General features: G+C 42.4%; 1 long non-coding RNA gene across 1 annotated transcript in view; it reads right to left on the bottom strand.

The window, feature by feature from the left end:
* LOC101057707 (uncharacterized) overlaps positions 1-22,346 on the bottom strand; it is a 123,803-nt gene that overhangs the window by 12,793 nt on the left and 88,664 nt on the right. Inside the window, exon 3 of the long non-coding RNA XR_001715261.1 lies at positions 10,956-11,089. This is a non-coding gene — a long non-coding RNA (uncharacterized LOC101057707). The remainder of the gene's footprint in view (positions 1-10,955; positions 11,090-22,346) is intronic.

Below are 22,346 nucleotides of genomic sequence, written 5' to 3' on the forward strand. Positions count from 1 at the left end.
CACACAAAGCAAATCCAAGCAGCAATCTATAAAGCTGTGCTCCTCCTGCCCCTCTGTCTGGATAGATGCCCTGGATCACTCAACTGTATCCTGTGCCCATCCCAAAAACTCACATGAACCATCCCCTAATGAGGAAAGGCCAGCTGGGACCTTGGCCTCTACCTACCATTTACTAATCTACCATTGAAATGTTTTAGAGGACAGAATTTTTCTGACACTTTTACTTTTGACATTGATTAAAATTGCAATGAGATGATGACATACCTTGTGAAAACCTTCAATATGTATTGGAGCTTTTGCTTTTCCTGCCTCAGATGTGATCTGCAGCACCTTTGAGATATACTCTTTAAATGCTATAAATATCTCATTGCTATGGATATAGGATAGCCATACCCATGGAAGACACTGCTTACATAGCTAACAAACGTGACTTTCGTTGTTTGGTTAAGGCCTTCAATGACCCAGAACCTAGAAGAAAAGCATGTAACCAAAAGCACCCCAGCAGAACAGAATCACGTATCTTTGATGAGAGAACTGGGGAAGGAGTCATATGATTCTAGCCTCTGGCATATGTTAACACACCTGTGACCTTGCACAAGCCATTCCCTTTCCTGGACCTCAGTTTCCCTATTGAGTTAGATTTGATAGTCTCAAAAACCTTTTTCCAATTCTAAATTACATTTTTATCAATGAACAACTTTTGACTATGGAGGAAAAGTACTTTACTTGATTGCAATCACAGCTGTCACTAGCTGGTGATGTTGAGTAAGTCTCAGCTTTTTTTTTTTTTTTTTTTTTGTAAAATGGGGAGGTAACCATTTACTGAGCAGAGCTCAGATATAAAGCAGAGTGTCTGAAACTTCTAGGGGCTCAATAAAGCAAAAAGTAAAACCAGCTCTCATTTATTGAGTGCTCCTAGGTACTGGATGCTTTATATGCATTATTTGGTTAATCAACAACTTAAATTTCTCTGGAACTAAAGAAATGAGTTGACATACTTTTTAAATCCTCGTAATATAGTAATTTTACAAATGAGGAAAGGTGATTGGGAGGATTTGAATTATAAGGAAGACACAAATAAGCAAAAGTGGGCTAAGGTCTTGAACTAGAGATGCCCCGATTCCAAAGCACTGTCTGATGGCAGAGACCTTCCTAAGGCTGAGTGCGAGCTCCCTGCAACATGTAAGAGAGTCCCTTAGTCCCCACGTGCCTCCCCCGGCCCCACCTTCTTCCATCTGTTTCTCAGCGAATTACCCTGAAGAGTAAATTAATTGAGAATTAGGAAAGCACCTTGTAAACTGTGAAACACACACGCAAAAGTGAACTGCTATTAATATTGAAATGACTTCTCACATGCTGAAAAAGAACTTACATTATCACAAAGAATCCTCGTTAAACCTTCAATACGTAAGAATCCCTTTCTTAACCCAGAGTTTCAATGAAACTCTCTTTTAGACCTGTGTGGTGAAGTGAGGGGGGAGGGGGTGGAGGAGGGAGACAGCACAGCACCTGTGCCCATCCGTGACCACCTCCAGGTCTGGGCACTTTGCATAGCACCTCCTGGAGGCCTCACCACCACCTGATGCGGAAGCTGGGGGTGAGGCCACTTTGCAGTTCACAAAGCACAGGCATTGCCCCACACCACACAACTACTAAGTGGCAGAGTTGGGTCCTAAACCAACTTGTGGCTGAAGTTTGCCATCATGTAATGGGGTCTCTAAAGCCCTCTTGAAACATCCACTGGATTCATTCAACACAAGACTTTGTAAAGCAATGGCTTCCTTGGTGTTGTTTTGAGAGAGCAAAATCTTAATCAGTTCATATGTGTGGCCATTGCATCCATTAAAATGTGATTTCAGGCCTGGTGCAGTGGCTCATGCCTGTAATCCCAGCACTTTGGGAGGCCAAGGTGGGCGGATCACGAGGTCAGGAGATCGAGACCATCCTGGCTAACACGGTGAAACCCAGTCTCTACTAAAAATACAAAAAATTAGCCTGGCGTGGTGGCAGACGCCTGTAGTCCCAGCTACTCAGGAGGCTGAGGCAGGAGAATGGCATCAACCCGGGAGGCGGAGCTTGCAGTGAGCCGAGATCGCACCACTGCACTCCAGCCTGGGCGATAGAGCAAGATTCTGTCTCAAAAAAAAAAAAAGTGATTTCAGCATTTACTTCCAGCAAAAGAACCCCAGAAAACTGTTGCTCCATTCAGTCCAGGGAAGGATCTTCCCTGAAATCCAGGCACCTCTGAACTCCTAAGGATTTCCATCCTGGGAACCCTTTTCCCAAGGAGCTTGTGAGCAACACAGCCGTTATGGGAATGGCTTAGGTACTTAGGGTTCATGGCACCACGACTGCAGTAAATGGCAGTGGTTACTCTCCCCATTAGAGGAAAGGCCCAGTGCTACTACACAGCCCCCAATCCATTAAGAGGAAATGTAGGTCATCTCTGATTTCAACAGACAGTGTGATCCTCAGTGGTAAAATAGTGAAATGAACCACCTCAAAAAATTCATTTCCCATCCACAACCCTACCCATAGCTAAAAGACAAGATGAGACCTGTCTTTGCAAAAAATGTAAACATTTTTTGATGCTCATTCTGTCCATTGCTATTCCAGGTACTGTGAGAGTGGCAAAGATGCATGAACTTGCTCCCTGCCCTGAAAGAGCTCCTTCTTAGTGGATTGGGTGGAGGTAGGACACAGGCAGCACTTCCTTATGGGCAGAGCATAAAGGGTGGGTGGGAGCAGAGGGAAAGTGCAAAACAGGGTAGAGAAGTAGAAGCTAATCATGGGAAACCTTCTGATTGATAGCAAAGTCCTGGGTTTGATCCCCAAGGCATATTCAGAAGCTACGGTAGGGCTTTCTGCCAAGACCTCTCTAGGCATGTCTCTATTCTGCATTCATTGTACTCTCATACATATATGAATGATATGTATGAGCCATGTGGCTTCTAGCTGGGTTCATGTTTCATCAGATCCTTAAAGGATTCCCCACATTTATGGGTGTATCTCACCCATGCATGAAGATCTTCATGGGGCAAAGGTGTCCAGCAAGCCCCAAAGTGTCCCAGGGCTGTAAGTACCTGCCCATCTTTCATTTAAGGGTCACCCAACCTCATCTTCTGAATGTCAAGGAGTCTTCTTCTTGCCTATACCAAGGCTTGGTCTTGGCTCGGCTGGGTTTGCAGGTGAAATTTCTCCAGCACAGCAGCTATTCAGAATAGATGTCATCAAATCTGAGAATCACAGGAATGCAAGGCCAGTAGCCACTGGGCTTCCCTTCACGTGCTGCTGATGGTTTCCTCCTAGAGGCTCCTCCACAAGGTCCAGCTCTACCAGGAGCTGACATTTGCCTTATGCTTCCCATCTTGGGAGAAGGGAGCCTGTATGGAGGTAGGAACATTCTCTCGACTCTTGACCAGCTCAACTGTTGGACAATTGTTCTTAATACTGAGTTGAAATCCATCTGCAGGCAATCTGGATTTGTTGGTCTTAGTTTTAAGGGACATACAGAATGTGCTGACTTCCTCTTCAACATGACATGTTTATTTATCTGATTATCCCTAGAACTGTGAGGTCCTCAAGGGTGGAGATGATGTCTGATTCATGTTGGAACCCCCACAATCAGCACAATGCCTAATCTATAACAAGTACTCAATAAATGTTGGCTAATTAATGGTATGCAAATGATACATGAGATTAATAAATGTATTCCTGATAAATTATGCTATGTGAATGTAAAAGCAACATTTGTAAGAAGCATTTATGTCTGATAACATCTTATCATCTTACCTTTCATGACTATTTTTGACTATACATAAAAAATTGTCAATAGTAAAATTTTTTCATCTTTCAGCTAAGAACTTCCCCTACAAGTAGCCCCAATTCAGACTGAAATTTTCCATTTGAGAGGGAGAAGACATGATATTCTCAGAGCCCATTTTTCTTCACAACATGGGTCAGTGTCTCAAATTAGCACTTTCTCACCTGGGAAGAAAACTAGACTCTGAGGAAATGGAACAGAGGGCAAAGCCATTTGCCCAGATAAATGGAGGTGAGAGATGCCCAGAGGAGGTGACCTTCCTTCATTACCTCTTTGTCATGCCTTTCCTGTGTTCCCCAGAGAACAGGCTTCTCCCTTCTCTGTGCCAACACATTATCTTTCAGCTACTCCCCTCCACGCAGCCACCTTTCCTGCCACATGCTAATGATCTGCCGTCAGTCAGTCTCCTACAGCAGAGGAGTGAGCTCCTTAAGTGCAGGGAACTCTCTGTGTCTGGTTTATCTTTGTGTCCTTAGCCCAGCTCAGGGCCTGGCATACTAAATAGCAAACTAGATTCTCCCTGTGCATGCAGTTAGAATTAATTTATGCCCTGCCAAAAGCAGCCAACCATGGCTGTGTGTCTGCCCTTCAGAAGTGAGAATGTTTGCCAGGTGCTCCCAAGGGAAGGTTCTTATTTCTTTGTAATATTTCTACAAATGAAGAAATTTTCATTCCCAATAAGTATATCCCCATTGACTGCCAGGGCTTGCAGTTTTGCCTTCTCCTTTTGAAAAGTGCACACCCACTACTTCATTCAGAGGGCCTGGAAGACATCAGCTCGATCATTTGCACACATTAAGCAAAGCCATGCAAATCACATCATGTCACTTTGCTTCTTTGACTCCCCCACTTGAAATAACATCCAAACTCCTGACTGGGGCCCACAAGGCCCAGCACGATCTGTTCCTGCGTCCTTTCCAGCTTCATCTGCTGCTACCTTGGCCTTCTGCTCACGAAGCCCCAGGCACATTTAGCCTCTGCTGGTTCCTAGAACATGCCAAGCTTCCTCCTGCCTCAAAGGCTTGTTGCTTGCTGGTCCCTCAGCTGGGAATCTCTCTCCCTGGCATTTCCAGTGGCCAACTCTTCTCATCGGTCAAATGGGAGATTAAATATCACCTTTCCTGAAAGGGCTTCCCCCATGCCACCCCATTCTTACTGAAGTAGAATCTGCCTCATTGTTCTGTAGAGCGATGTCTAGAACATTGCCAATTCTTTTGCAGTGCCAATTTCAATAGGAACTGCTCTGTATAGTCATTCACTCATTACTTGCTGTCCTTTGATGATGTCAACCATGTCTACCTGACATTCTATCACCTCCAACACCATACATCATAACAGAATAATGCAAGAAAGCAATTTCTGAGTGCTTGTCAAGGGCCCAGAACTCTCCTGTGCACTTTGCAGGCTTTGCCTCTTGGGGGATATTTACCATCCCCACTTTACAAATGCGAAAACAGGGCATCAGTGACTTGCTTAAAGTCACACAGTAAGTGTCATACTCAGGATTTGAATCCCTGTTGTCTGACTTCAGCATCAATGATAATATGATTACAACCCAAAGCCATACAGTATGCAATAAATACATTTCAAATAAATCAATATTAAAAGCAATAATGGCAGACCTTATAATTGCCATGATTGTACATTGCTAGAAGACTGGAATCATGTCAGGTATCCCTTTGGTGTTTTCCAGCACCCATCACAATGCTGCAACGGAATAACTGAATTGAAGTTTGCAGAAAGTGGGACTGTAGTAACAACTCGACCCATGGCAGTTGTCCTGAGTATAATGATGTTAAGCTTTTAACATGGATCAAATCCCATAGTGTGCAGCATATGGAGTATTTCAAGATTATTAGGCCAACTCCTCTCTTTACAGACTCTTGTTTGCTCTCAAGACCATATCCTTGCTTAGCCTGGCACACCCGGGTCTCCACGACCTGCCCTTGCCCCATCTCCAAATTTTTCCCCACTTCAGGTCCCCTAGCAGTCCTGGTGTCAATGGCCTGTTGACTTTGTCTTGTCATGAAGCTTGGGCTTTAACTTTCCCAGTGGAGAAGCTACTGAGGAGTTTTATTTCGGGGTGTGGCATGGTTTCATCTGGTGAATTTAGGTGGAACACTGCAGACTACATTGGAACTCATAGCCTGGGCCACCATCACGGGTGCACAGCACTTACAGGTATACAATAAATCACTGTGAAAGGAAGAAAACAGAGAAGGAATTGCCCTTGGAAGAAGTCGGCTGAGTGATGATGAGTAATCAGCTGAAGAACATGGTCTTTGATTTCTGGTTACAAATATAAGAGCATCCTAAATGAGGCAGATTAAAAATTAATAATTTGGAGGATGTTCTTCAGGTTGTACAATTTCTCTGTTAACCTACTCAGCACGTCACCAGGCAAAACCAGAGAAAAACAAGACGGAGCTCCCAACATCAAGGAATTCACAGGACAGAGCTGACCTAAGAAAACCCGTGGCCCAGTCAGGAGGAACAGGAGAAGGCAAGGGAAACACAGCCCTACCCTGGTGCCAAAGAGCCCTGAGTTCCAGTCGTGCCTGGGACTCCTTCATAACCTGCCTGGGGTTTATCAGTGGAAAGCCACAAAGCCAGCTGAACCTGAACCTCAGACTCCAAACCTGTGCTCTTTACAACAGGAATAAATCAGCCTCCCTGATCCTCCCCCATCACCCACCTCATAGGACTGTGTGAGAGCCAGAAAAATCTCTAAGGAGCTATGCATCACATAAGTATTTCTGTACAAACCTCAAGGCTTAGAAATGAACTACCTGTAGCTCCCAGAGCAGAACCCTTTGGCAACGTCACATTTTCCTTCTCATGTGTTCTCAATATTTAAATCAACCCCTTGAGAGGCTCATGTAGCAAATGGGCTGTATTTAGTGGGCCCAGAGACTCTAGTGTCATCCTCTACCCTCCTTTTCCCTTTTCCTCTCTGTTGCTCTCCCTGTTTGTGCAAACCACCTAAAATGATTTCTATGCTTTACCAGAAATAGAATGCTAAACCCTATTTTATTCATTACCAATAATAGCCTGTTTTTTGGTTCTGCTTTGTGTTTTTTGTGGTTTGTTTTTGCTTTTTTTTTTTTTTTTTTTTTTTTTTTTTGTCTTACTATGAAACCAGCATGCATTTAAAAACAGTGTGGTGGGCCTTCGTTTTCTCTCATATCAAATAATTCCTAAGGCTTCCTCTGGCTCTGACACTGTGTGCTTTTTCCTATTCTAAACATGCGTACGGAGTTCATTACCCCTGCCATGGTTTGCACTGTTTTAAGAGTCCTGCTCTAAGCAGATAGCAGCATTCTCATTGACCGTGTTCAATTCTTTCACTGTTTTTCAGTTTGCACATACACTAAGGGAAGTGAGGAAGCAGGTGATAGTATGGTTCCTGCCCTTGAGATACAGGGATAATGAGATCTCTCACAGACCTGCAGATGTTCGTATCATTTCAGATCCCAGAACGGGCATCCTCCCTTCACTCCACGTCACAGGGATGTATATGTTCCCAGGTACCATGGCACTGTTAAGAGGCCGCTCTGATTATAGATCTTACAGAACTCATATTTCATCCTAAAGAATGTAGAGCTTTTGTAGTTTCTAATGTCCAGGCAGAGAAAAGGATATTTAAGGACTCTGAAATAACATGGCAGGAAATTGAGATTCACTTACTGCATATAAAGTGATCGAAACATCCCCTCTTTGACTATCTCTTTTCCTCTTGGGTCTGTGGTTCACAAACTGCAGAGCATAAATCGTGAAGCAAACCATGCTGGAATATCAATAAGCCCACATCGACCCGAGGCAGGAACTCAGCTTGCAGTGTGGGGACGTTTTTTTTTTTTAGACATTGGTTGGCAGCCAGGTTGATGAAAGGAGAAACCAAAGAGAATAACAGCTTTGCAGCAGCAAAAAAGAGAGTTAGAATTCAGGAAATGTAAGCCATGTGCCTCTCTGTAAATTCATGAGGAATGAAATCTCACTGGTGGGGTGGGGAACAGTGTAAATAATAAAAACACCAACGCTATGCCAGACAAAGGCTACAAACCCCAAGTCTGTGTAGTCCCCAAATGTCTTGGGTTGAATTGTGTCCATCCCCACCCACCCCAACCCCTAGCAAAAATCCATATGCTGAGGTCCTAAAGCTCAGCACGTCAGAATGTGACCATATTTGGAAATAGAGTCTTTACAGAGGTAAACAAGCAAAAGCAAGGTCATTAGGGTGGGTCCTCATCCCATCTATGGGACTGGTGTCCTTATACAAAGGTGGAATTTGGACACAGACATGCAAAGCATGAAGTTGATGCATGCAAACAAGCCCACACTGGTGTGAGCATGGCTGGGGCCCCAGAAGAGGGTAGACGTGGACCAGGGGCAAGAGTGATAAACTAGAAACAGCTTGAGTTGCTGGAAAACCAAGTGTGCTGTAGACAAGAGCTCAGCATGAAACCGGACCCGCCAGCAGGCCCCAGATTGTGGAGAGCTTTTAGGTCCAGCTTGATTGATTTAAGACCACCTGGCTGGTGAGTAGCAGAGATAAGACTTAGGTCTTCTTTCTCCCAATCCAGTGCTAACTCTACTAAGTCATAATAATGGCTAACATGTATTAGTAGTGATAATAAGATACTGAGCACGTTAAATCATTCAATCTTTACAAGCACCCAATAAAATAGATATTATTATTACTAATTCCACTTTTCCAATAAAAACTCTGAGACTTAAATGGGAAGTTTAAGTATTGCTCAAAGACACACAGCTGGTAAGTGAGTATCAGTTTTCTTTTTTTTTTTTTTTTTTGAGACGGAAGTTTCGCTCTTTTTGCCCAGGCTGGAGAGCAATGATGCGATCTTGGTTCACTGCAACCTCCGCCCACCGGGTTCAAGCGATTCTCCTGCCTCAGCCTCCTGAGTAGCTGGGACTACAGGCATGTGTCACCATGTCCAGCTAACTTTTTGTGAGTTATTAGTAGACACGGGGTTTCACCATGTTGGCCAGGCTGGTCTTGAACTCCTGATCTCAGGTGATCCACCGGCCTCCGCCTCTCAAAGTGCTGGGATTACAGATGTGACCCACCGCACCTGGCCAAGTATCAGTTTTCTTAACAATTGTCACTGTCTTATGGTTCTTCTGTGTTGTCTTCTGTGGCATGAGTATGTACAGGAAAAAAAGATCGGCTTATATAATGCATTTGAGATGGGAAAATTCAAGTACATGTGATTGTGCAAGTTATACGGTTATATTTATTGAAAAGAGTACCATTTTATCCATTTATTTCTCAATATGGTAAAATTTGACATGAATTTCAGGGATGCTTAATATTTGTCTTCAATGGAGACAGCAAAACAGAGCCCAGGGTGACTTTTCTCTTGCTTTGCCTGTCTATGTCTCATGATGGTGTCCTGAGGAGCATTTTGGTCAAATACGATTAATGTGCTGATGCATTTATCCCTGAGAATCTCAAATATATCTATTGTGAGACCATCTAGAAGAAGAGTCTCTTATGAAGAAAATGTGGTTTAAGAAAAGGAAAATGAACCCTCAACCCTTATCTGGACTAATAAGCAATTATTTGTCAGAAAAGTTAGGGTTGGTCAGGAGAATTACCCCTGAATGCTACCATGAGCTCTAACTCCCTGCAGTTCTACATCAGTGTTTTGACAGAATGCGTGAAAATACTATGTTGGAATATGACTTCCAAAGAATTCTGGAAAAGTAAAGTCCACCCATCTCTGTTCTTAATGCAGTGCTGAGTGTGTGTGTGTTCCACCCTTGATGCTATGTTACTAAGAGAACACAAGACAGGAGGCTGCTTTCTTGATGCAGAGCCAGGCTGAGAAAAGTAAATACCAGAATGTGTACGATGTCAGATGGGCAGAGGCCCAGCAGAGAATGGAGCAAAGGAAACTATAAGGGCAGCAACCTCAAGGCTAGGGAGTTCAGCATGCAAAGAAGATCGACCTGGCATTGGTGCTTAAGGTACGTTCACTGGTGCTGAGCTTGGAGCCAGGGGGAAAAGAGGCTGTGGTGGTCCCCTGAGAGTGTGTGGATTACGTGTCGGCCAGGGCCAGTGCTGGATCTCCAGAAAGGGCAGGGCTAGAGAAAGTTGCAGAAGGCTTCAGAGGGAGCAGTGTCCTCATGGTTAAAGCACAACTGAAGTTAAGGTTCCCACATTCAAATCCAAGCTCGAGCTTGGGCAATTACACCACCTTACAGGCCTCAGCTTCCTCATCTGTAAGTTTATGATAAGTCATAGTCTTGATTTGATGGGGATTTGTGAACAGCAAGTAAAATAATTTCTATAAAACACTTAGCACAGCCCCTGTCCTAGAGTTAATGCATGACAGATATTAGCAATGATTATTATTATTTGAAGAGCTGACATCTGAGCTGGGCTGTGAAAGACGAGTATTTTGCTAGGTGGAAAAGGGTGGGGGAGGACATTCCAAGGAGTGAGATTAACATTGGAATCGATTTTCCAGGCCAAGAAGAAAAATACCTCCTTTGTGAAAAGTTCCTTTTTAGCCTGACTATTAGAAAAAGCAAGCCAAGAATTTCATATGGGAAATGGGATCTGAAACTCCACCTTTCATTCTGAAATCCAGGAGATATAAGTTTGCATTTTATTATTCCCAGTGGGTTGGTCTTTTTTTCTTAACCTCCATTTCTACTTCCCCTCAAAGTACTTTGCTAAAGCATTTTGCTCTCACACCAAGAAATGAATAAGTTGTTTTGGAGCATATAGGGATGTTGGTAAATGAAAACACAAAAGCTTTTTAAGGTGATCAGCCCCATCGGTCATTGGTTGGTCAAACATGTATTGGGTTTTTTATCCATGCCAGGCACTATTCTCAGTTAGAGGATATAAAGGTACTTACATCATTATCCCTGCCTTTGAGGGGCTCTGACTAGTGAGGAAGAAGAGGAGGTAACCAAACAATTATGATTTCAAAGGACAGAGGAAACACGAGGTGCCCAGCAAAAACAAGCATAGCATGGAGGGCCAAGGGAAATGTTACATGATAGCTAAAATCAAAATTAACCTCTTAAAATTCCTCTCTGGAAAGAACGCTGGAGTTCAGCTGACTATATAAGACATAGGTTGTTCTCCAAGCCCCACCTGGTGAGTATGATGAAGTGTGCATGACTCGGCCCCATATATAAGCTCTAGAAAGCTTCTTTCCCATTGATAACCACATTTGTTACAGGAACCTTTTCCTCCCACTGGTGTTTCACACTTTCAATTTCCTCCTTCTGAAAGAAAAAGTTTAATCAGGGTTGAATTAAATTAGAAATGTTAATGCTGGGATTATTACCTCTGCTTTCGGAAGAATTATCTTTAATAACGTATTTCATTCATCAGCCCTGAATGCAGTTTTGAACCTACCACCTCCTGATGTAGTGGAAGCAGGGTGGAGCTGGGTTTCCAGGGCAGATTGTGGCTTTCAGGCTTTATCAGGCATTGAAGGCTCGTGTCCCACATGGAAGGCAGCGTCCAGTCACTGCTCACTCAGTGTCAGCATGCAATGTACAGCTGCACAGCTGCGCGGGGATTCTTGGAACTCAATGAAGATGACTCACAAGGCTGGGGGTAGGAAGGACGGCCCCTTGGGGTGCTGGGGAAGCCCGAGGGAAGCAAGTTTAGTCAGGCCTCCTGGGCTGCCTCCCTGGGAACAAGTCATCGGAGACAACATTTTTCTTTTCTTTCTTTTTTATTTTTTGAGATGGAGTTTTGCTCTTGTGGCCCAGGCTGGAGTGCGATGGCGCAATCTTGGCTCACTGCAACCTCGGCCTCCTGAGCTCGAGCCATTCTCCTGCCTTAGCCTCCCGAGTAGCTGGGATTACAGGCATGCGCCAACACACCTGGCTAATTTTTGTATTTTTAGAAGAGATGGGGTTTTGCCATGTTGGTCAGGCTAGTCTCAAACTCCTGATCTCAAGTGATTCACCCACCTCAGCCTCCCAAAGCGCTGGGATTACAGGCATGAGCTACCGCGCCGGGCCGGAGACAACATTTTTCTATCCCAGTCTTGCTGGCTCTTCCAGGGAGGAAGCTGGGATGTAGCCGGTACAAGCCCTCGAGGCAGAACTAGGCAGACTTCCACCCTCCACCCCACCAGCTCTGACATTTTCTACGTGTACCTTGCCCAAATCTCTAAAGCCATAGGTTTCCCACTGTAAAATGGGTTAGCAAAACCTGCCCTGTAGAGTTGTAATGATAATAAATATAGAAACACTTCCGTGACTGCCAGAAAAACTAAAAGTAAAATCATAAATGCCTAGCCTAAGTCACTATGAGTTCCTTTCTCTCTCACTGATAGATTGTGAGCAGGACACGCGCTCACGTGTTTGGATGCTCCGTGTCCTAACACAGCAGGGGTGTTAGCTGAACAAGTGATGAATAGTTGTGTTGCAGGAATGTTTATGTAAGAGGCTCAAGTGTCTCATCTATGGCCTGTGGTACACCATTTTTATTTTCACTCCCAGCACCAGAGAACCAGCACCTGAGAAAGGCAGAGAATAGAACTCAGCATTACCGACCTGGAGTCGGGAGCTCCAGATCTGCAACTCATTTCACCTCCTTGGGCCTCAACTCCCACTTTCTACAGGGGGAAGTTTGGGCTTGTGAAGATTTAGATACCTTCCAGCTCTACGCGCTCTAAGGAAGAAAGCCAGTATTTACTGAATGCCTACTATGCGCCCAAACCTGGGCAGTGCTATGGGGCATTTGGCGACAATTCAGTGGACACGAAGCCTCTCGCCCATCCCTGATTCAGGTGCCCAGTGCAGAATCACCCTTGGGGGCTCACCTGTACACTGTGGAATGGGATGCTGGGCTGGTGGGAAGGCAAGAGGTGTGGCTGGTAGCTGGAGATATGCATGGCAGTGCCCTAAGTTGCACGGTGGTACCTCTAGGAGCCTGTAGTATCTCCTCTCACACCACAAGTATCCAGGAGTCAGAGGGAGTGTGATGTTAAATAGCAAATAATAAACACCATGACAGACAGAGACAGTGGAAAAAAACAAAAAGCTTTATATTCTAGTGCCTTTACCAGCACATTTTTCCCTCGTTTTTGAACAAGGATTCCCCACATTTTGCAACAAGCCCTGCAAACTAGGTAGTCATTTGGGCCTGCCAAAGACTGCATAACATGAATCCAGTCATGAGAAAAGATCAGACAAACCCAGCTGAAGGACCTTCAATCAAATCTCTCTCCTACGAACTTCCAAGTCTCAAAGTGTGGGAGGTGAAGGAACGACTTCAGAACTGTTCCCAGTTGAAGAAGACAGAGCTAGACACAACAGGTATTTCTGAACTGAATCCATTTGCAATAAATTATACATTGGGAAAAACTGGCAAAACTTGAATGGTGTCTGAAGTTTAGATGATACCAATACATTAATGCTAATTTTTTTGATGGCTAGATTGTATTTTTATAAGAGAATGCCTTGGTTTGTAGAAAACACAGTAAAATATTCCAATAGCATTGGGCATCATTATTTGGCTCTTTCAAATATTGGCAAATTATTTGACAATGTTTTAGAGAAAAATTGTTTTGTATTTTATCTGAAACTTTTCTGTAACATTGAAATTGTTTCAAAAAAATTTTAAGAAAAAAAATCAAGCCATGCTTAAAAAAAAAAAAAATGGCAAGCAAATTGGAACAAATGCACAGAGCAGAGAGGTTACATGGTGTGCCTAAAATTACTGTTGTCAGGGTCAGGAGCTGGGGCATCCACACGAGCCTCATCTGTTCGAAGCCCTGGATTCTCTATCCTCTCCCGCTCTCTTGTTCAGAACACAAGGATGACGCTTCAAACTCCTGGCCTTGGCAGGCTGGCTAGAAATGGTTTGTTTCTCTGCTTACTGACCTTGTCTGACTTTCCAGACAACACTCTAGATGATTTTTCTCTCGACTTTACAGGCTTACATGTATCAGGTGCTTGAGAATCAAGTTTTGGCCACTGGACACCATGACCCGGTAGAGTTCTTATCATTCCATTTTTAGAAAGTGATGGAGAAGCTGTAACAGAGTCCAATATACTTGGCCAAGGGTGCTAAGCAAGAAAATACAACGACACAAATACAATTTAAAAGGCTCTGGACTCAAGACATGTGGAATGAGATGGATACAGAATTACAATTGTTTAAAGTAAATGGTGGAGCAGCACAGGCCGATGTAGAAGCATAAAGGAATTCATAATCATGCATCAGAAGCCTTTTCAGACGAGACGGCCTTTGAGATTTTTGAAACCTGAATAGGTAACTTGATGTCAATTAAAATATAGTCATCTATAAAAGTTCTTAGTTGTACCAAAAGCAGAAAGATTTTGCTGTGTTGCTAGAAAAGTTTATAGTCTGCAGTTCATATATACATACATACATTTGGCACATCATTAGCAGTGTCACTGAGACATACAACACTGTACAATGTGGCCCCTGCCTTCCATAAGCTCCTATTCTAAGGAGGGATACAGAGAATTAAGCCAATTGAACAAGAGAACAGAGTGATGTACCCTGGGAAAGATGCATGGACAGAATGCAGATACAGAGAAGGAAACGGACCCCAACCAAGGAGGTGAAGATACAATTTCCTTCTAAACACATGGAAACATGGACAACCTGCTAACTTAGTATTTTACTGAATTACAATACACTGTCAGATAATATAATAGAAGTTGCACTCACACAGAGCTGGGTTCCCATCACAGCTCCTGTACGGTTTTAACCAAAATAGTTAACCTATTTTAGCCTCAGTTTCCTCATCTATAAACTAAGAAAAACGAGACGTACCTCCTAAGAGAGTAGATCTTAAATGTTCTTACGCACACACACACACACATATACACACACACACAGAGTGAGAAGTATGTGAGGTGATGGATATGTTAATCAGCTTGGTTTAATCAGTCCACAAGGTATCTATGTATTAAAACATCACACTGAACAATATATACCATTCTGACTGGTCAATTATACCTTAATAAAGCTGGGGAAAAAAATAAACTTACCTTATGAAATTAATTGACATCATTGATGTGAAGTGCAATTCATTAGAAAATAGTCAATTTTAGCATTACTTTTATTACCATTAATTATAATTTGTCTACCCATGAATTTTATTCAACATGAGAAGAAACGCTAGCTCACCAGTCACCACACAGTGTGCTGTGTCATCACGGCCACAGGAAGGGAAGGGTCATGTACGGCCTGCAGGATTCTGAGGGACATCTCAGTTGCACCCTTTCTCTGGAGCAAGATTATAGATATGATCCAAGTAATTTTGACAAGGGGTTGGACACAGCATCCAAGAAGCACCCAAAGGAATCCTTGTCTGACCAAAGTGAATCTTCACTGTCACGCCACCTGACACAGAAAGCCTTCGATAAATTCTTACCAAGTGGATGAATGAATGAATAAATGAACAAGTGAGTGCATGCATGAGGAAGGATATGAACAACTCTTCTCCTTTCACATGAGTTTCCCAAACTGAACAAACCAGGCACTGGGAAATCTTTATGATTCTTCAGATTCAGACTCACCAGCACATACGAAGTCCTGTCGTGCCAAGCCCTGGGCTCCCATATGCTTCAACCTTGTTTACTTTCTCAACAACCCTTTGGATTAGGATGGTGTTGCGACCATTTTATGAGTTTGGAAATGGAAATCCAGGAAGGTTCCTGTCTTATCCAAGAGTTATCCTGCTGGTTTGCCAGAGTCTGAATCCAGTGATTGCATTCCTCATTTAATGACCCAGCTCTTATGAAGGCTGGGAACGTAAAGTCTTTCCACCAAAATGTGCCTCTCTTTCACTTTCAGTTTTCTCACTTAAAGCTCAACTCTCTACCAGTCACTCATTCTAGAAACCTAGGCACCAACTGAGGCTCCATGTTTTCCCCCATTGCCTGTATTCCCAAAAATTACCAAGAAGCCCAGTTCCCCTTCCTAAAAATCTCACAGATTTCCCACCATCCTCAGTCCTTCATACTAGTCCCCTGGTGCAGCCCACTGTCTTCTATGACCTTGTCTAACTCAACAGTCTTCCGTGGGGTAGAGCCCTCCAGGCTCTGTCATCTCAAACCCATCCTTATAAACAGGCACAAGGCACAAGAGTCATTAGAGAACACGTGGATGACACCTCACCCTCCAGCTTTCCACTCTTCAGCCACTCCTCTTTTCTCATGAGAAAACCATGCCTGGCATATGAAGCCCATCAGTGTTTGAGCCTTTGCAATTTGTCCATCTTCATCCCCTACCATTGCTCTGCCCCCACCATCACTCAGAGCTTACAAAGTGCTCAGACCTTAATCCCAACACTTTAGGAGGCCAAGGCAGGAGGGTCACTTGAAGCCAGGAGTTCAAGACCAGCCTGGGCCTCACAGTGAGGCCCCATGTCTACAAAAAACTAATAATAAAAAGTTAGCCCAGCATGGTGGTGGAAACCTGTAGTCCCAGATACTTGGGAGGCTGAGGTGGGAGGATCACTTGGGCCCCAGAGTTTGAGGCAGAAACGGCTATGATCATCCCACTGCATACCAGCCTGGGTGACAGAGTGAGACACTGTCTCTAAAAAAAAAAAGAAAAAGAATCTTTCTAACTGTCTTACATCTATTAACTCCTTCAATCTCATAACACAGCTATGATGGGGTTACTATATTAGATGTGAAATCTGTGAGAGAAGAACCAATGTGACCACGTCTTAAACAACTATTTATTCCCAATGCCCAGCATAGAGCCTGGATCATCATAGGTACATACTCAGTGAACCATTTGTTGGATGGATGGGGGATATAGGGATGGATGGATGGATACAATAAGGGATAAAGACATCTAATGCTAATAATAAAAATAATCTAAAGTTAGCTGTTCCAGCAACACTGGGCTCAACTAATAAGAACTCCATACTCTTCCTCTCTCCCAATTTAAAATCTCTAAAATCAATCGTATTTTCAACATGCTGGTTGCAGGTAGAAACATACTCTGGAAGAGAAAAATGATAAACTGATGGTGAATGAATGTGAGATACCATTTGTTCTCTCCTTTCCCCAAACCCTCGTGAAGTCCTGCCAAGCAACCCAATGAGAAGACCAAGGTCATAAAGTCTCTCTCTGTGTCCAGTCATTTGCATTCAACTGAGACCAAGGAAACCTGACTTGCCATATAGAAATGCTGTTTCGGGAATCCTTCAGCTATTGAGCTGATTTGCATTTTCCCTTCAACATGAACTGATTTTAAGTGGGAGAAAAATCAACTTCTGTTTTGCACTCTAATGGGAGGATAAAAGTTATACAACCATGAATTCCACTGATTAGAGATTCCTGCTCATTTTCTGCTGCCTGCTAGCCATTTGGTAGCATTTTAATTTAACTTTCCACTTGCATATTCTCCATTAATATTTATGAAATGATTACTAGCTTCGGCTTAGTAAAAACTGGATTTGAAGCATTCGGCAAAATACATTTGCTAGTAGTTGTGAACAAATAATGCCATAACAAGCTGTTAGGAGGCTTTTATTTCTTAATGTAGCTTTTTTTTTTTCCCCCTGAAGCTAAGATAATTAAAAAGCAGTGTGGGCCTAATCAGCAGGTAGAGATTCCAATAATTACACTAAGCATTGTATATTACAGGAATCCTTAGAACAAGTCCAATTTCTGGCTTTGAGTAGAATCTGTGGAGTCTTTAATCTCATTAGATAGAGAAAAAGTTTGGTTCCCACGACTTAGGTTAACATCATAATAATAACTAGGATGTGTGACAATCATCATAGTTGGAAAAGTTCTTTTCCTCATACGTTTCTATTCTATCCTCATAGCAACCCCATGAGATGACTATTACTATCGTTTCTACTTTACAAATTTGAGGTTTTAGGGTAAGAAAGCCTAGGTAATATCGTTCATTTAATAGACACAGTCTGCATGACTGTCCTGCTCCAGGTCCTGTGCCCAGTTCTTGCATCTGGAGGGCGCACATTCAAGTCCTTGCCACCTGGGAGCTCATAATCTGTGCAGAGAGGCACTCAAGTAAATAGATCATTGCCGTATAGCGAGGGACAAAAATGACCACCGTGGAGGTCTGTGCAAGGCACAGCATAAAACCAAAATGAGCTCATCAAAATGGTAACAGGAAGCCAGAAGGAGGGTATTAGAAAGTTTAGAAAGTTCTCACTCTCCCAAAGGAAAATAGAGAAGCTGAATGCTAAGTACAACTAGCAAATATAGTGCAGGGGTGTAGAGCATCGTGACCTACTCAGGGCCTGCTATGCTGCAGCAGTGAGGTGGGAGAGCTGCTTGGAGATGGAAGCCTGGACCAGATCACAGAGGGCTGTGTGCTGGATTCATGTTTTATTTTTCAGGTGAAAAAGCATTGCCAAAAAGATTTTAAGTAGGGCACTAAGGTGACAAGACATGTGGGCCAGATAAGTTGTTGAGCAACAAGGAATGACTAAATCAGAGAGTAGGTACCCAGAGGCAAGCAGACCAGGTAGAAGTTCAGGAAAGCAGTGACGAAGGCTTGACCTTGGCCACGGAGCAGCAACAGTGGGGATGTAAATCAGGCTGCAGGAAGTGGCAGAACCCTTTATTGAACCAAATGCCATGCTCTGCATACCATACCACACTATCTTTAAAGACAGGCTTTAGAAACTATCTCTATAAGCACAAAGAAACCAAGAAGGTAGCACCCAAGAATGATGAGCCCCCTCCATTAGAAATGGAAGTTGAATGTATTGCTTACTATATATGTATATACATATACATACACACACACACACATATACACATATATACACATATATGTACACACAATAATATATACACTCTAATATATATAGTAGTAAGGCAGAGTTACACATTAATATATATACACACACTAACATACACACACATACATATATACACATATATGTACACACAATATATATACACTAATATATATGCACACTAATATATAACACACATACATATAGTAATAAGGCATAATATATATACACGTACATATATGCATGTATACATACACACACAATTATATATACACACACTATAGTATATACTATATATACTATATACTTTATACATACTATATATAGTATGTGTATATTAGTATGTACATATACTAGTGTATGTATATAGTATATATAGTAATAAGGCTGAGTTACACACTAATATGTATATACACACTAATATACACACATATATACATATGTACACACAATAAGATATATATACACAATAAATATATACACACACTAATATATATAGTAATAAAGCAGAGTTACACACTAATAGGTATACATTAATATACACACACACAATATCCACACACTCTACTATCTCTCTATATGTTTATTTAGACAGTAGTAAGGCAGCATTACATTGATCAGGCTCAGTATCAACAGTATTCTGAGCCAGGCTGGCTCATGGCAAAATCAGAGAAAGTGAGCAGTTTGGCCTTCTTGCTTCTTTCCTCCCTGTCCAAATGATAGCGTTTTCAGGGTTAGTGGCTTAAAATGTCATTTCTCCAAGATGTACTGTCATGAAGAATGTTTGAATACTCTGGTCCAAGAGAATGTATCTTCACAGTGGAAATCCTGGAGTTTGAAGAGATATTGGGGAGATCTGGGGCCATGCTGGGGAGCCTTGGCCATGCATTCTCTTCTGGCTTGTGTTCATTTCCACCTCCATGGTTAGAATTCGAGGGCTTCCAGGACAGGCCCCGTTTATTTTCATGAGCACAGTTTTTCCTTCTCCTAGCTTAGAAGTTCCTGTCTTTGTATTAGGGCCTCTAGAGGTTTGCAAGTAAAATATAATTCTCCTTGAGAGATAAATTCATGCAGTCATTATCCACTATTATAAAAGAGTAATGATTAAACTGCTTTGTAAGGAGACAGTTGGTTAAAAGGAAATAGAACATTGAACTGATACGCAGGCTTCAAAGGTGACAAAGGGGCAAGAACTTATGCAAAGAAAGGAGTTACTGGTTAAGTTTTCAAGCACTGTTGAGGTGGCGCTGTTTGAAAACAGATATGCTGTCTCATATATGCAGAAGCATATATACACGCACATTCCCGCTCACGCACATACATGCACACACAAAGCACTGCTGGGAGGAAGGTGCTGGATGACTAACCCGTCTGTCGATGACTTTCTAACAGAGAAAGCTGTCCTATGGTGAACACATTTGTCAAACCCAAATCAAAACTCATGTTCTAAAAGAAATGGCTTTTTCCTTTTATTTTTCTTCAGCAAAATGAATATGCTAATAACATCAGAGGCTCATCATCTTCTTGCACCCGATGCCCAGAGGAACAGTGATTTCTGCCTCCCCACTCTCCCTCCTCTCACTCTCAACAGCACTCGCCTCCTAGTTAGCAGAAATGATTGCGGCTCTTTGGTATAAATGCCTGTTCTCCCCTCCTCTTCAAAATATGTCTCTACTCAACTCCGTCTTCTTTTAAACATGATGAAATGGGATAACAAAAACTGCCTAAGTTCTAGTGTCTGACACATTGGAGACTGAATTCCAGCCCTGGCAATTATAAAATGTGTGACCCAGGGCAAGTTCTTTCTCATTTTTGAGGCTTGGCTCTCTCATCTGTAAAATGTCAGTAACAGCACCTCCCATGAAGCTTCAGGTACATAGTAAGTGCTCAATAAATATTCGCTTCCATTCTCTCCCTTTCTCTTTTATTTTCAAAACCTTGAAAGCCTTAATACCTTTGTCTCTAATTCCAATGTTCTTTCTAAAATGGCTGTAGCTCTTTTTTGCTGCTTTTTTCATCAATGACACTGTGCACACTTCGAGATCCAATTTCAACCTGACTACAGTTGGGCAGATGTATGCATTTATCTTTCTAATACAAGCAAATACAACGTTGTCATTGCATACGCAATTTCAGATTAAAATACAGCATTTCACAAGAGGCAAAAATTCATTTTATTTAGTTGTGTGTGTGTTTTAAAATCTCTATGTTTCTACACTTCTGTAGTTTCTCTGAAATCAATAAGGCAAAACCTATTATTTTCAATGCTCATTTTGGAGCTTATGAAAGAGAAATGAGTATATTAATGTTGTGATTTAAAATATTCACAGTGAGGAAGGAAGTTCAGATCATTTTTCATTTATGCATTTTGGAGCAGTGTGCCTGAAGTGGTAATATATTTATGAGCTGCTTTGAGAATGAACGCAAATTATTAACTGGGCAGCACGCAAGAGAATTGATTAACGGAAGAGCTGTTTTCTATGTCTCCAATGCCACCCATCAGCTTGCAAACACTGAACAAAATACTTTTGCCTTAGAGGTAATTTAACTAACAATGAGACTAAACTAGCAGAAGATACTTTGCATGTTACTAATTAGAAAATGCACTCATTCCTGTCCTCGCCCCTCCTTCTCTCCCAAGCTAACATTTCTTTATTATTCAGATATCTAGTTCTCTTCTCCTCCAAGAATCTTCACTGATCTTCACAGCTGGGTTAAATGCTGCTGCTGTCTCAGCGATGGGGCTCTGGGCTGGCTGTCCCCACCCCGCTTGCTGCATTGCATCCCAGCTCTCTATTTCTTCATTTGCCGCCCTGGTTGGTAATTGTGAGCTCCATGAGTGTGGGAACTATTCATTTTATCCCAGAATCCACAGCACCTAGCTCGCTGCCTGGTCGATGTGGACATTCACCAAACTTTGTTAAGCAAATGAATAAATGGATGAGTCAAAGAATGAATCAAAGAATGAGTGGAAGGGCCCCTTTAATAAAGCATTGCAGTGCTAGGTACACAGTAGTCATTTATAGAACTGGTGGCATTGAACAGAGAGCTAACTAGGAGGCGATGCTCGACTACAGAGAGCTTAGAAATTCTATTGAGATTATGTTGAGTACTATATGCCTGTCATGTTTGTATTGGCAGCTACAAGAATGTACTTCTTGCCTTAATTTTTTTTTTTTTTTTTTTTTTTTTTTTTTTTTTTTTTTTTTTTTTTTGTGAGACGGAGTCTCGCTCTATCAGCAGGCTGGAGTGTCGTGGTGTAATCTCAGCTCACTGCAACCTTTGCCTCCTGGGTTCAAGCAATTTTCCTGCCTCAGCCACCCAAGTAGCTGGGACTATGCACCACCATGCCCAGCTAATTTTTATATTTTTAGAAGAGATGGGGTTTCACCATGTTGGCGAAGATGGTCTTGATCTCCTGACCTCGTGATCCACCTGCCTCAGCCTCCCAAGTAGCTGGGACTATGCACCACCATGCCCAGCTAATTTTTATATTTTTAGTAGAGATGGGGTTTCACCGTGTTGGCGAGGATGGTCTTGATCTCCTGACCTCGTGATCCACCTGCCTCAGCCTCCCAAAGTGCTGGGATTACAGGCATGAGCCACTGCGCCCAGTCAAAATATTTTGTATTTTAAAGTAAGACTGCAATAGGATTCAACCATTACGGTAATAATGGTAAAAATAATACCGTATTGTAATCATCCTGTACATTTGTTCCAATAAAGCTTTATATTTATGCATTATTTTAAAA

This window comes from Pan troglodytes, chromosome 12 (genome assembly GCF_028858775.2).
Source record: "Pan troglodytes isolate AG18354 chromosome 12, NHGRI_mPanTro3-v2.0_pri, whole genome shotgun sequence".
Lineage (NCBI taxonomy): Eukaryota > Metazoa > Chordata > Mammalia > Primates > Hominidae > Pan > Pan troglodytes.